The sequence below is a fragment of the Pteronotus mesoamericanus genome, unplaced genomic scaffold (genome assembly GCF_021234165.1).
Source record: "Pteronotus mesoamericanus isolate MK-2021 breed Mesoamerican mustached bat unplaced genomic scaffold, CSHL_Meso_final contig_20, whole genome shotgun sequence".
NCBI lineage: Eukaryota > Metazoa > Chordata > Mammalia > Chiroptera > Mormoopidae > Pteronotus > Pteronotus mesoamericanus.
This window is the reverse complement of record NW_026555085.1, coordinates 82112824-82125769: the sequence shown is the minus strand read 5'-3', so window position 1 is coordinate 82125769 and position 12946 is coordinate 82112824. Positions and strand designations below refer to the sequence as shown.

The window sequence follows — 12946 nt, the reverse complement described above, 5'->3', positions numbered from 1 at the left end:
CAGCCAACACAAAATAGCTGTCCATTGTGAAAGAATCAATATTACACCTATTTTTGTGTCAGATAAGCACAAAAAAAATACATTTTTTGGTGTGCTGCAAAAGTTTAGTAGTTTATGTGAGCCATGGGATGAATAAGGTTGAAAATCACTGCCTTAGAGTGGTCCTTATGTCATGAGGCCATATGAATACCAGCATCTCTCCTGACAATACAAACAATGAACTGATCTGTAAACACAAAAGCTTACTAAAATAAATAAAATAAGGAAGAATGGCAAGTGACATGCAATCAGTTTCTTGGTTCTTTTCTGCAATTCTTCTGTAGCACAGATGGAATTTATTCCTAACAAACTGAAATATCCTCTTCAAACCCAGGAGGAGCAAGCTTTACATTTGTGCATTTTAGAGACCACCCTAACTCAGAAACAAAGATTCCCTCTGCACAAATGCTGATAATGAGTCACTGTCTATTTATTTATGGGCTGAGATTCCATCAATTCTTCTCAACCCAAGAAATGCAAAAGCATCCTAGACTTTCATACATACTCGCTCTCATGCCAGCTTTTCCTCTGTGCATGAAGTGGATGGTATGTACGCATGCCTATCTGCCCCACATTCTCAGAGTCCACCTGATTTAATCAGTTGATTTCCATTTGTCTATCAGGCTGAGTTGAAGGGCAAAAGTTCAAGTATTTGCTTTGCTCATAACTTCCTTTTCTATGTAATACAAGGCTTGGTTTTCCTTAGCTGAAAAGTTAAGAATAACAACATTGGGGTCTACTTAGTTAGGGTATAAGAACTATTATGGAAGGGATAATTTTCAATTTTGTTTATTTGTTTTTCCCTCTACTCTTGGAATTGTGCAGGTACTTACTGTGTACTAATAAGTGATAATAAAATAGGAATAGGGAAATGTAGATGACGTGCTCTGAGTTACTTGGCATCAAATCTAGTCTAGCGCTGCTTCTGTAGCACAGGTGAAATTTATTCCTAACAAACTGAAATATCCTCCTCAAACCCAAGAAAGAGCAAGTTTGACATGTGTGCATTGAGAGTTCTAGGAATGCATAAAATATCTTCAGAGAGCTATCAGGCTAGTGGGAGGACAAGGCTAGTTGGAGAGAGACAAGGATTAGTTCTCTGATACAAACATGTGTGCAACTTTTCATATCTGAGTGTACAATGTCATATCTCCCACATGAGTGAGGTAGATAGGGTGGGGGGAGGGTGAGGAGAAGGAAGGAAGATGTTCTGGATGGGTACAGAAAGCCTTTGTGGAAGAAAAAAATAAGAACAAAATGACTTGGTCAACTTCAATCAGATGAAAGTCATGGGCATGTCACTTCTGAGTACCGGTTCTCACTCTCTGGAAAAAGCACTAGCCTTTTAAAAACATCAGGTAGCAATGCCAGGCTGTCTTGTCCAACACATTTCAGAATAGGATCCAAGAAACCCTTGTCATCACTGCAGACCGGAGCCAGTTTCTCCTTTGGCAGTAAGGCTGGGAGATGTGGATCTTCTCTACTGCACAGTGTCTATGTGATAGGTAGGCAGACAGTCTCAGAAAGGGGCCCTCACTAGACCATTTCACCAAATGTGGTCAGGACTGGGTTCTGCCACAGAGAAAAGGATATGTAAGAGAAGAAAGACCCCTGACAATAAGGATCAAGGAAGTGGACCATGCAATTTGCCAGTGATCTCATGCCTGCTCTGGAGGCTAGCATGAATGCTTGCAGTGCAAGTGACCTGTTTGCCAGGGTGACCTCAGGCCCTGGAGTAATAACAAATAAAGCCATGAACACACTGTTCTTTGGACACTTTTATCATCATTCTGTTCCAAGGCTTACGACTCTAGACTTGAGACCTGCAACTCCAGCCCTTTCTTCACTATAGTTCAAACAAATTATTTAGATAAAATATGACCTTCCCACCCAAGAAATATGAGGAAGTATTTTTGAAAAACAGATGCATTTCTCTATATTTAGGTTGTGGAAGCACCCTTTAATTGAAAACAAAGAAAAAAATCCAATAAATTATACAAGCATCATTTGAATGATACAGGTCTAAGATTCTATTCAATTAGTTATACCATGTTTAATGAAGCAGGAAATTATTTCCCTCTGGAAAGTAGTAAAGTAAGGATATGGTCACGATCAAACCATCTAATGTCATCAATTACACCAAGAAATATAGTCTTTTTTTAAGAAAAAAAAACTATCAATAAGGATTAGACATTTTATTGGAAGAATGAATGAGGATTTTTAAATACTAGAATTTTGAACTAGAAAGGGCAAAGCATTGACATAATGGAAAAAAATAAAGATGGTTCCTTATTCAGGTGATGAAATTTCAGGATCTAAAGGGACATTCAATGTCCTCAAATGCAAAGGTACCATTTTATGCTTGAGGCCGTGAATGCAGTGTTAGCAGCTTGTACTATAGACTCTGTAGACTCAAACCTGGGCTTTAAACTCCACCTTTAACATTTATTAATCATTGGACCTTAAGCTCAAGAGACAGGATAATAATATATACTGGGCAGTGGCTACTGTATAAATTCAATAAGATTGCACACAAATTGCACAGAATTTGGCACACAGTATATCTTAATTAATGTTAGCTATTACTATAATCACTTCTGCAACACTGTCAATAAACGCCTGATCTGTCTGTTTGAAAACTTGTAGCTTCAAGAAAATAATTTTCTTATCAGGCGGCCCATTTCACTTTCATATCATGCAATATTAGGAAGTTTTCTGTACATTGTTTTCATAGAAATTTAGTCCTATAAGCAATGTAACGTATTGACAGGGGTCAAGTCTAAACCTTCTTTCACATAACTGTTTTCCAAACATCAAAGAACCTTTCTCTTCCCAATTAAGCATCTCCAGTTTCTTCAGTTCACCTGGGCCACTTAAAATAATTTTATCTTCCTTGTGTTCTCTTCTGAGGAATTCCAGGCTTCTTCTTAAAGTGTGAGACCCACAGTCTTACAGTTAGGGTACAAACTATGGCAGGGGTATTATAACTCTTGGTATGGACACATCGTTATAGCCCAAAGAAGTCATTAGCTTTGCTAGCAGATACCTTCAAGTGATAACTCATAATTAAACCCAGTCAAGCAAACTCCTATGTCTCTGTACCATGTGAAGCTTTAGAGTCCTGTGTCCTCACAGCTACTACACCCTGCGATTGGCATATGGAACCCAAGTGAACAGCTTTTCATGTGTTCCTCCTAAATACCATTTTGTTGAACTAAATCCGTTATTCCAGCTTGTCTTGTTAAGATTCTGGTTCAGCTGTTCAATGTGCTCTTTCCCTAACTCATGATATTCATAAATTTTCTTAGTGTGCCATCAATGCCAAATTGTAATAGACATGGTGAATAGGCCAATGTCAAGGACAAGTCTTGAAGAGGATACTAGAGGTGTATCTCAAGGTTTGAATCAACTACTTGAGAATAGTTATTGAGCTGACAGTGGTACTATCATTCAGTCTCTATTTTCCTTTTTTCCTTGTAAATACATCAAGAACCTTTGACACATACCTTGCTGAATTCCATATGTACTAAGTATAATGCATGCCCTTTTCCTCTTTTCTAGTATTGCTGTCACAAAAGACTATGAGGCTATTCCTTCTGCTTAGATGATTTATAATGAATTCCCAAGATCAGAGCCTTTTTTCTAATTAGTTGCATTTAATTACTTAAGAATATAATTTTGAAACCAGCAATCTTAAAGAAGTTCACTGGTCTGTGGTTTATTAAGTCATATTAAAAAACAAAAGGGGCAATCCAGTCCAAGATGAAAACCTAAGATGGTTCTGAATGCATCCCTTCCCTTGAGCACACCAAATACAAATATGCATATAAATCAATTCCTCCTGAGAGACAACCAAGTGCTGACCAAGTATCTTCTGCACAAGTAAGAGAGAAGGACTATATAGAGAAGGTCGGGGAACTGTGTGAGCTCTTTGAGGATGGTGGGAACTTTCTAAAATTGAAAGTTCTGCTGACTGCCACAGTTTAAGTTCCCTTTCCACATAGATAGTGCAGGCTGGAGCTCTGTCCAGAGATCTAAACACTTGCAGCGTGTTCTCTGCCTCACTACCCTGAGCTTGTTTTGCTCCCAGATAGCAAAACTGTCAGGGCACTAGCAAACATACACATTGGGTCACCCCCCTCTAGGTCCATTCCAGTCTCAAATTGCAAAACTGCCAGGGCACCCTGGAGCCCCATGTCCCAGGCCACCTCGGTGTGTGCCTGCTGAAGTTCCAACCAGTCAGCCCCTCAGGGCAACCCAGGCACCACAGAGGCTCGCTCTGGCTCCAGCTGGCATGCCAAAACCAGCTGGCGCACATAGTCTACACAGAGGTCACTTCTATATAAGGCCGCTTTTGCATGATTAGGAGAGATAGCTGTTTAATTTAATTTGTAGACACAACAAACACAGAGAATCAGAAAAATAAGAAGAGGAATATGTGCATGCTTCAAATGAAGGAACAAGAAAAACACACCCCAAACCCTAATGAAACTGATCATTTGCATGATAAACAATTCAAGGTAAAGCCTGAATAAAAACACTTAATAAACTTGACAATAGAATAGAAGAAGTCAGGCAGAATATCAACAAAGAGTTAGGAAATATAATAAATAAGCAATCGTAGCTCAAAAAAAAAAACTAAAATAAAAAATACACTAGAGAAAATGAACAATACCATTTAACAACTGGTGATTAGATCACACAGAAGAATGAATTAGCTACCTAAAAGACAGACAGAATAATGGAAATCACCCAATCAGAACAGCAAAAAGAGAAAGGGATTTTAAAAAATGAGGACAGGCCTTGACCAGTGTGGCTCAGTTCGTAGGGTGTCATCTCACAGAGCAAAAGGTTGTTGGTTTGATTCTCAGGTAGGACATATGTCTGAGTTGTGGGTTTGGTCCCTGGTTGGGGTGCATTTGAGAGGTGATCAATTGATGTTTCTCTCTCACAATGACATTTCTCTCCCTCACTCCCTTCTTTTCTCTCTAAAAATATATGAATAAAACCTTCTAAAAATGAGGATAGTTTAAGGGATCTCTGACATAACATCAAGCATACTAATATTCATATTAGAGGGATCCCAAAAGGAGAAGAGAGACAAAGAACAGAATGTTATTTGGAGAAATAATGGAGAAATAATGTTATTTGGACAGAATGTTATTTGGAGAAATAATAATGGAGAGATTAACTGGGAAGGAAACAGACATCTAAGTCCAGGGAGCACAGAGAGTTCCAAATAAGGTGAACCCAAAGAGACTCCAAGTGACTATACACCAAGATGTATTGTAATTAAAATGGTATAGTTTAAAGATAAAGAGAGAATCTTGAAAGTGGCAGTGGATAAACAACTGGTCACATACAAGGGAAACCCCAGTAGGGGTTTCTGCTGATAGCTGATTTCTCAGCAGAAAATCTATTGGCTAGAAGGGAGTAGCAGAATATATTTCAAATGCTAAAATAAAGGAAACTACAACCTAGAATACTCTATCCACTAACGATGCTATTCTGAACCGAAGGAGAAATACAGAGTCTCCCAGACAAGTAAAAACTAAAAAAGTTCCTTATAATTAAACTGACTTTACAAGAGATATTAAAGGATCTTCTTCAGGCAGAAAAGAAAAGCCCATAACCAGAAATAATAAAATATATGAAAGAAAAAAAAACCCTCACCAGAAAAGACAAATATATAATAAATAGTGAGTCAGACCCTTAAAAAGCTAATATGAAGGTTAAAATACAAAAGCAGTAAAATCAACTATAACTATAATAAGTAGTTAGGTAATACACAAAACAAAAAGCTGTAAAGCATATGTCAAAAAGTGTGGAAGCAGAGCAAAAATCTAGTGCTTTAGAATGAATGTGTTTGAATTAAAAATGCCTGTCATCTTAAAATATGTTATAGATATAAATCAATATATATCAACCTCATGGTAACCATAAACCAAAACCTACAAAAGAGACATGAAAATTAAATATAAATGAATACAAACAGAACACTGAAAAAAAAAAACTCCTAGCGAACTGAAAGTAAAGAGATTAAAAGAAAAAAAGCAACAGAAAGCAACTATAGAAATCATTTAAAAATTAACAAAAATGAACATATCAATCAGTAATTACTTTAAATATAAATGCACTAAATGTTCCAACCAAAAGACATGGGGTGACAGAATGGATTAAAAAAAAAGAAAGAAAAAAACACAAGACCAACTATATGCTCTGTATGCAAGACTCATTTCAGATGAAAAGACAGACATATATTGATAATGAAGATATGGAAAATATATTCCATGCAGATAAAAATGAAAAGAAAGCTGGGGCAGCAATACTCATATCTGACAAAAGGGACTTTAAAACAAAGATTGTAAAAAGGGACAAAAAAAGCATTAAATAATAATCAAAGGGTCAAAAGATATAATATGTACAATTACCTATGCACCCAACATAGGAGAGCCTAAATATACCAAGCAAATAAATATCAATATGAATAGACATAAAGAGAAAAATTTACATTATTATAATAATAGTAGGAGACTTTAATACACACGTACAATAATAGATAGAAAATCCAGATAAAATATTCAATAAGAAAACAATGGTCTTAAACATCATATTAAAAGATGCTCAACATCATTAATCATCAAGGAAATGCAAATCAAGACCACAATGAGATATGTCAGAATGGCTATTAAAAAATGTCAACAAACAACAAGTGTTGGTGAGCATGTGGAGAAAAGGGAATCTTTGTGCACTGTTGGTGTGATTGTAAATTGGTGCCGTCACTATGGAAAAAAGTATGGAGGTTCATCAAACATTTAAAAATAGGACCACTGTATGACCCAGAAATTCCATTCCTGGCTATTTATCAGAAGAAAACAAAAACATTAATTCAGAAAGACATAAGTACCCCTATGTTCACTGCAACATTATTTACAATCAGCAAGATATAAAAGCAACATGGGTGCCCATCCATAGATGAATGGATAAAGAGAAGTGGTGCATATCTACAATGGAATACGACTCAGCCATGAAATAAGAAAGAATGAAACCTCACCATCTGCAACAGGATGGATGGACCTAGAGGGTATTTTGCTGAATGAAATAAGTCAAACAGAGAAAGACAAATACCACAGGATTACCCATATATGTGGAATCTAAAAAGAAAAGAAAAGAAAAAGGAAGCAGACTCAACGATGCAGAAAATGAACTAATGGTTACCAAAGGGGTGCAAGGTTGGGGGGATGGGTGAAAAATGTGAATGGGGATAAGAGGGACCAAGTCCTAGTTGAAAAGTAAATAAGCCACAGGCATGAAATATACAGCAGAGAGAATATAGTCAGTAATGTAATAGTAACCTTGCATGGTGATAGATGGTTAATTGACTTATTGTGGTGTTCATATCATAAGGTACATAAACGTTGAATCACTGTTGTACACCTGAAACTAACACAATATCCTATGCTAACTATGCTTTAATAAATTTTTTTAAAGAAACAATAAAATTATTTTTCAAACAAATTTCATGATACTAGGTAACACTATCGATTGGGAATCATGGACATGAATAAAAGTCCATGATCTACTACCTAGAAAAAGTTAATGGGTTTGTGTGTAGATGGTTTTCCAAATATCTTCTCAGTTTACACAGCTCACTAAATAACACTGAGAGTCTTCCATAGACAGGCATTCTTTACTCCCTTCCTTTCTATGCCAAGACATTCTGTATCTTTATGAGGTTACCCAACCCATTCACTTTCAGCGCAAGGAAGTTAGCAACTGCCACGAGGGATCAGAATGTGAAATGTGATGAGAGAGCCCTGTGATAAGTGCCTGACCTTAGCAAACAAAAATAAACCCTCCAAGAATAAGATGAAAAAATGCAGTGATCTACAACATAGAGTGTTGTGTGGCTCTTAATATAAGCAATTAAAGTTCCACTCCACAGGAAGCTGTGGTTGAGGCCGCGTGCGATTCATGAACAGAAATGCCAGAAGACGTCAGGGAACTCCCCCATTGCCCCATCCTTATGACACTATAACATGATAGTCTCCATTTAAAAAAAAAAACAAACCTCAACTAGCTATCTTAGTGATAGGAACCTGGGGCCCACTTCTCATCTGGCGTAATACTTCACGGAGCAGATCCAAACAATGCAGGGCCCTTGACATCAGCAGGAGCTCAGCACTCTGATCCGTGCCAAAGCGCAACATGAGAAATGGGGCTGGTATAAATATTCATTGGGAAGTTACGGCCAACCTCCTTGCACTGTGTGTTTAGTGCAACTCAAAACTGCTCCACCTGGTCCCTTCTGGCTCCCTCATGTCTACCAGGGGCTGGCAGCTGGAAGGCAGGCTGAGCCTTAGAAGTCTTTTAATTTGCTGTCGCACCAGAGGGACAGGCAGGAGGGATGACAATGCATATGCTGGGATTCAATTACAGGACTGTCTTTTTCCCAGGTGGGAGGCAACACTGACTACAGAGAATTCAATGCTTCTGTCTGTTAAGGTCCCTTAGGAAATGATTGGTGGTTTGCGAATGCTGGCTGGGGGTGTGGAATAAGGCACTATGGTTGACCCTCATGACAAAAGTCTTGGCAGAAATTATCAAGCTATCTGAATATTTTATTAGGCACACATGCCATCTTTTAGTTTTCTCAAGTAAAATCATTCTGTGACTTCTGCCTGGAAAACGTGAACAACTGCCCATAAGTTCTGAAATAACTTGCTGTTTAGCCTATAAAATGTAGGATGAAAGAAGTTTTGAGATCACTGTCAAATGAAACTCATTGATTTAAATATTGCTAAACTTAGAAGTGTTCCAACCATTACCATTTAAGTGGAACACACAATGTTCTGAATTTAAAGTACTTGAACAGTTCCTAAAAGCTTGACGAAAAATGCATACAATGTAATTACTTTTTTTACAATAAAATGTTAAAATGTCATTAATTTTAAGGACACTAATCTCAATCTGTTGTAACTTGTTGGTGCCAAAAGGGGATGGTATGCTTCACAATCTGCCTGGTACAAAGAAAAGATTCACTCAATACGAGAGTAAGACTGCATGTAGCATGGTCAAGTAGCATTAACTGGATTATCTCTCTATGAATAGCTACTGTGCTAATAATTACAAAAAATTCTATTTTCAGTTTCCAAATAAATGATTTTTGATGCCTCAGTAGTGTATAACAGTGAAGATTTCCCCTAAACACATACATAATATACATAAGATTATTCTCTTCTTTAAAATATTTCTGAAATCTACCTTCTCTATGGATTATATGCTACATAGATAGCTTTCTTTTTCTCCCTTTAAATGATGAGAACTCAAAGAGAGCTTGAGAAGTTGACCAAGTCCGTAGAACTGGTCACTAGAAGAGCTTTCATCAGAACTTGATTAGGAACCACTGACTAGACTGAAACATTTAATTGATGATTGTAAAACAAAAATCCGTTCCTCTTACTACTTTTCCCTCCTAGCTGCTATCTTATCATTATTCTTCCTTTCAAAACCTAGAATCTTTAAACTTAAGTCAAAGCTTCATATCCTCTTTCTTACTTCACCGAACCCTATCTCCACTTCAATCAATATCCAGGAAGCCTACAGTCGCCTTCTAATTACTAATTCTAAACGGAATGTTTTACTTTTTTCTCTTTTCTTGTTTTTCTTTAACTCTTACTTTGACCCTCTTTCGCATCTGACAATCATAATGACTTCTTCTGGTCTTACTTAATATTTTTGTAGTGGCCCTTGCTACCTGGTTATGCATTCTCCATTTTTCATTTCCTTTTACTAAAGAAAGTTGATTTTTGTTCAGGTATTCATCTCTTGCCAACAAAGTTCAGCATCTCAGGGAAAGTTAAAGCCACCTTCAGCTGTGGGAGACAGAGGCCTAATTCCTCTCCCAAGTTAATGCCTGTTTCAGGAACCATTAGGTGATCATATTTGTGCAAATGGGGCACAAGGAGGACTTGGCTGGAGATTAGTGATGAGAGCGTCTTCACTTTTTTAGCAGAGATTCCAGATCCAAACTGCTTCTTCAGCTGGATGTGAATGAGGGACAACGTAATCCTGATTTCTACAACCAGCCATTCTATTACCAGAGAAGAAATAGACTTACGGCAAATCCAAAACTATGGATGGCAGAGCAAAAGAAGACCAAGGAAACTGGTTTCTTGATGAAGTTATTGAGCTCCTGGATCAACCACTCCCCAGGCCATTCTACTTCTGGAATTCTAGTTATGTGAACCAATAAATTACCTTATTGTTTAAAGCCAAGTGAGTCAGCTTCTCTATTACCTGCACTTGAAACCATTTTGACTGATACAACTACTCTTTCCTGGTTTCTTGACGTCACATCTGGCTGCTAATTTTCAGCCTTCTTTGTGTGTCGTTCTTGTACTCTTAACCTTTTGATGTCCGTAATCTGCAGTCTTAGCCCTCATCTCATTTCACACAGGTAGGCACCCTTCTGGGAAATTTCCACACAAACTTATGCCCACAACAACTGTTTATTATTGATCAATTCAAAATCCATCCCTCCTTAATCCTCAGGTCTCTTAATTAGCAGATCTTACCTATAGTTCTATATTACTCAGATCCACAAATTTTTTTTCACAGAGTCTTCTAACATTGTAAATCCACAGCAAAACTCATCACCTTTCCTTTCATGCCCACTCATATTCTTCTCTCTAACTAGACCATTAAACCGGTCACTCAAGTCAGGACTCTAGGTGATATTCTCAAGCCTTTGATCTTAATAGAGTTCACCAAATATTCTCAGTGCTTCTGCCTAAATAAATTCCAAAATATTCACTCCTTTTATGCTCATTACTACTTACAATAAGTCTTCATAATTTTTCACCGAAACTTTTCCTACCTGCTATGCTTATCACACAAAATCTTAGCAGCTCTAAGTGCATACCAACAAGCAGATGCCCTACAATTGAATCTGAATGAATGAACAGTTTCCTGCTTTTTTTTTGTCTTTTCTGCTAATCCTTCTCCAGACAATCATCAAAATTATTTTTCTCAAATGTAACTGTAACTATTCTATTTCCTTTCTTAAATCCCCTCCCATCTATTGGGGAAAAATTCTGCAATTGTTAAAAAGTTTAATATTTAACAAACATTTACTAAATATCAGATTCTGATATTCTGGGCTAAGGGCTTTGAGTGTGTGACTTACGGTTTTCTTCTTTTAAAAGGCATATAATTCAAGAAAGTGTTGGTAAATGACCATAGCCAAGGAAAACTATAGTTATCATCAAACTACTCTGAATCCAAAACCTTCATATAGTTTTATTCTGAGCTATAATATGCTCATGCCATTTTTATGTTCCATCCATCTAGACATGTACTAGAACTATCTTAATATCAATTTATATTAATGCATAAAAATTCCCAAAACACATGATTCACTAATTCACCTTTCCAGGTACAGAGTTACTATTCAGAAACTGCTTTAAATTCAAAAATTAAATACATTTAGATAAATGCACACAATGATTTGCCAGTCTTGATTCCACTTAAATTACCACTAAAACTGATATTTTAAATCAATATGGTTTAAAATTCAGAAATCACTCAAATTTGTTCCTATTTCCTTCAAAGTCTTTTTCTGAAGAAAGGAATATGTGAATCCCACCATGTAGTGGTATTTATTTATTTATTTGACAAATATTTGGCCTAAACCCTTAGTTTTCCTTTATGAACAAAATGGACAAAAATTCTCTACTTTTGTGGGGCTTACATTCTCTTGTGGGATAGGGAGAAGAATATACATTCCCTTGTATTTTAACTATATATTCCCTTGTATTTTAACCACTATTCACTTTGAAATATTTTGTGATGGGTTATCTCACCTGTTTATAAGACTGTCTACAATACAGTTAGAATCTGGGTGCCAGAGATGAAGAACATCAACAGAGTCCATAAGGGAGGTGGCTCAGTCACACAGGTGCAACTTCTGCCAGCCATAAATTATTAGCAGAATTTAGACAGATGGAGGTGAGAGGACAGGGTATTCTGGTGAGAGGATAACTTGAGTCCTGGAACACAGAATGGAATGAACATAGCTTGGCATGGGGAAGTGGGAAGAACAGGCTGGCCAGAATGGAGACTGTGTGTTGAGGAACAGAAAATAGTTTGATTGCTGGAGTAGCATGAGCTTTTTGAAAGCCAGGCAGTGGACTCTCACAGGGGAGTAATGTGATTAAAGCAGTCATTGCAGGGGATTAGCTAACTTGCATTACTATGGTTTAGAAAAGGGGAAGAAGTTATTGATATATACTGGTTAGGAATCTAATGCACCAATCTGGACAGGAGTTTGAATAGTTTTTCACTAAGGTGGTAATGACAGGATTGGAAACAAGTGAAAGACATCAAACATAATTTGGCTGATAAACTACAACTTGATCAGATATTTAAGTCATAAGTTCATCTATTCATATGCATTGAGCACCAAAATTTGAGTTACTCATATTTATCGAGCACCCAACATATTTATTGAGTACCTCCTTGGTAACTGCTACTGTGCCAGTCACTAGATTCACAGGTAAAAATGCCACAGCTTCCACACTCTGTGACAGTCGGCATTGGTAGCATAGATGAGAAGTGAACTTTGCTGTGTGTGCATATGTGTGCAGGAACAAAGAACCTTCAGAACTGAGTTCTGACTCATTATGTCTGGGTAGAGTTGGTGATATAGTCCAGAAAATAGGAGGACAGGTTTATTCAAAGGCACAGAAGTGGGACACAGCACATAGGGTTCAGGGTCATGCAAACAGTTCAATATTTCTGCATCAGTGAGGTCAGGAACAAGTGGTGCAAGGGCCAGGGCTCCTTGGGTTAGGCCAAGGATTTGGAATTGTGGTCTGCAGGCAGGGAAGGGCAAATGGAGAGCTGG

At 37.3% G+C, this 12946-nt stretch overlaps 1 protein-coding gene across 6 annotated transcripts in view; it reads right to left on the bottom strand.

Annotated features, from left to right (window-relative positions):
• EYA4 (EYA transcriptional coactivator and phosphatase 4) overlaps nucleotides 1-12946 on the bottom strand; it is a 253569-nt gene that overhangs the window by 68410 nt on the left and 172213 nt on the right. The window lies entirely within an intron of this gene.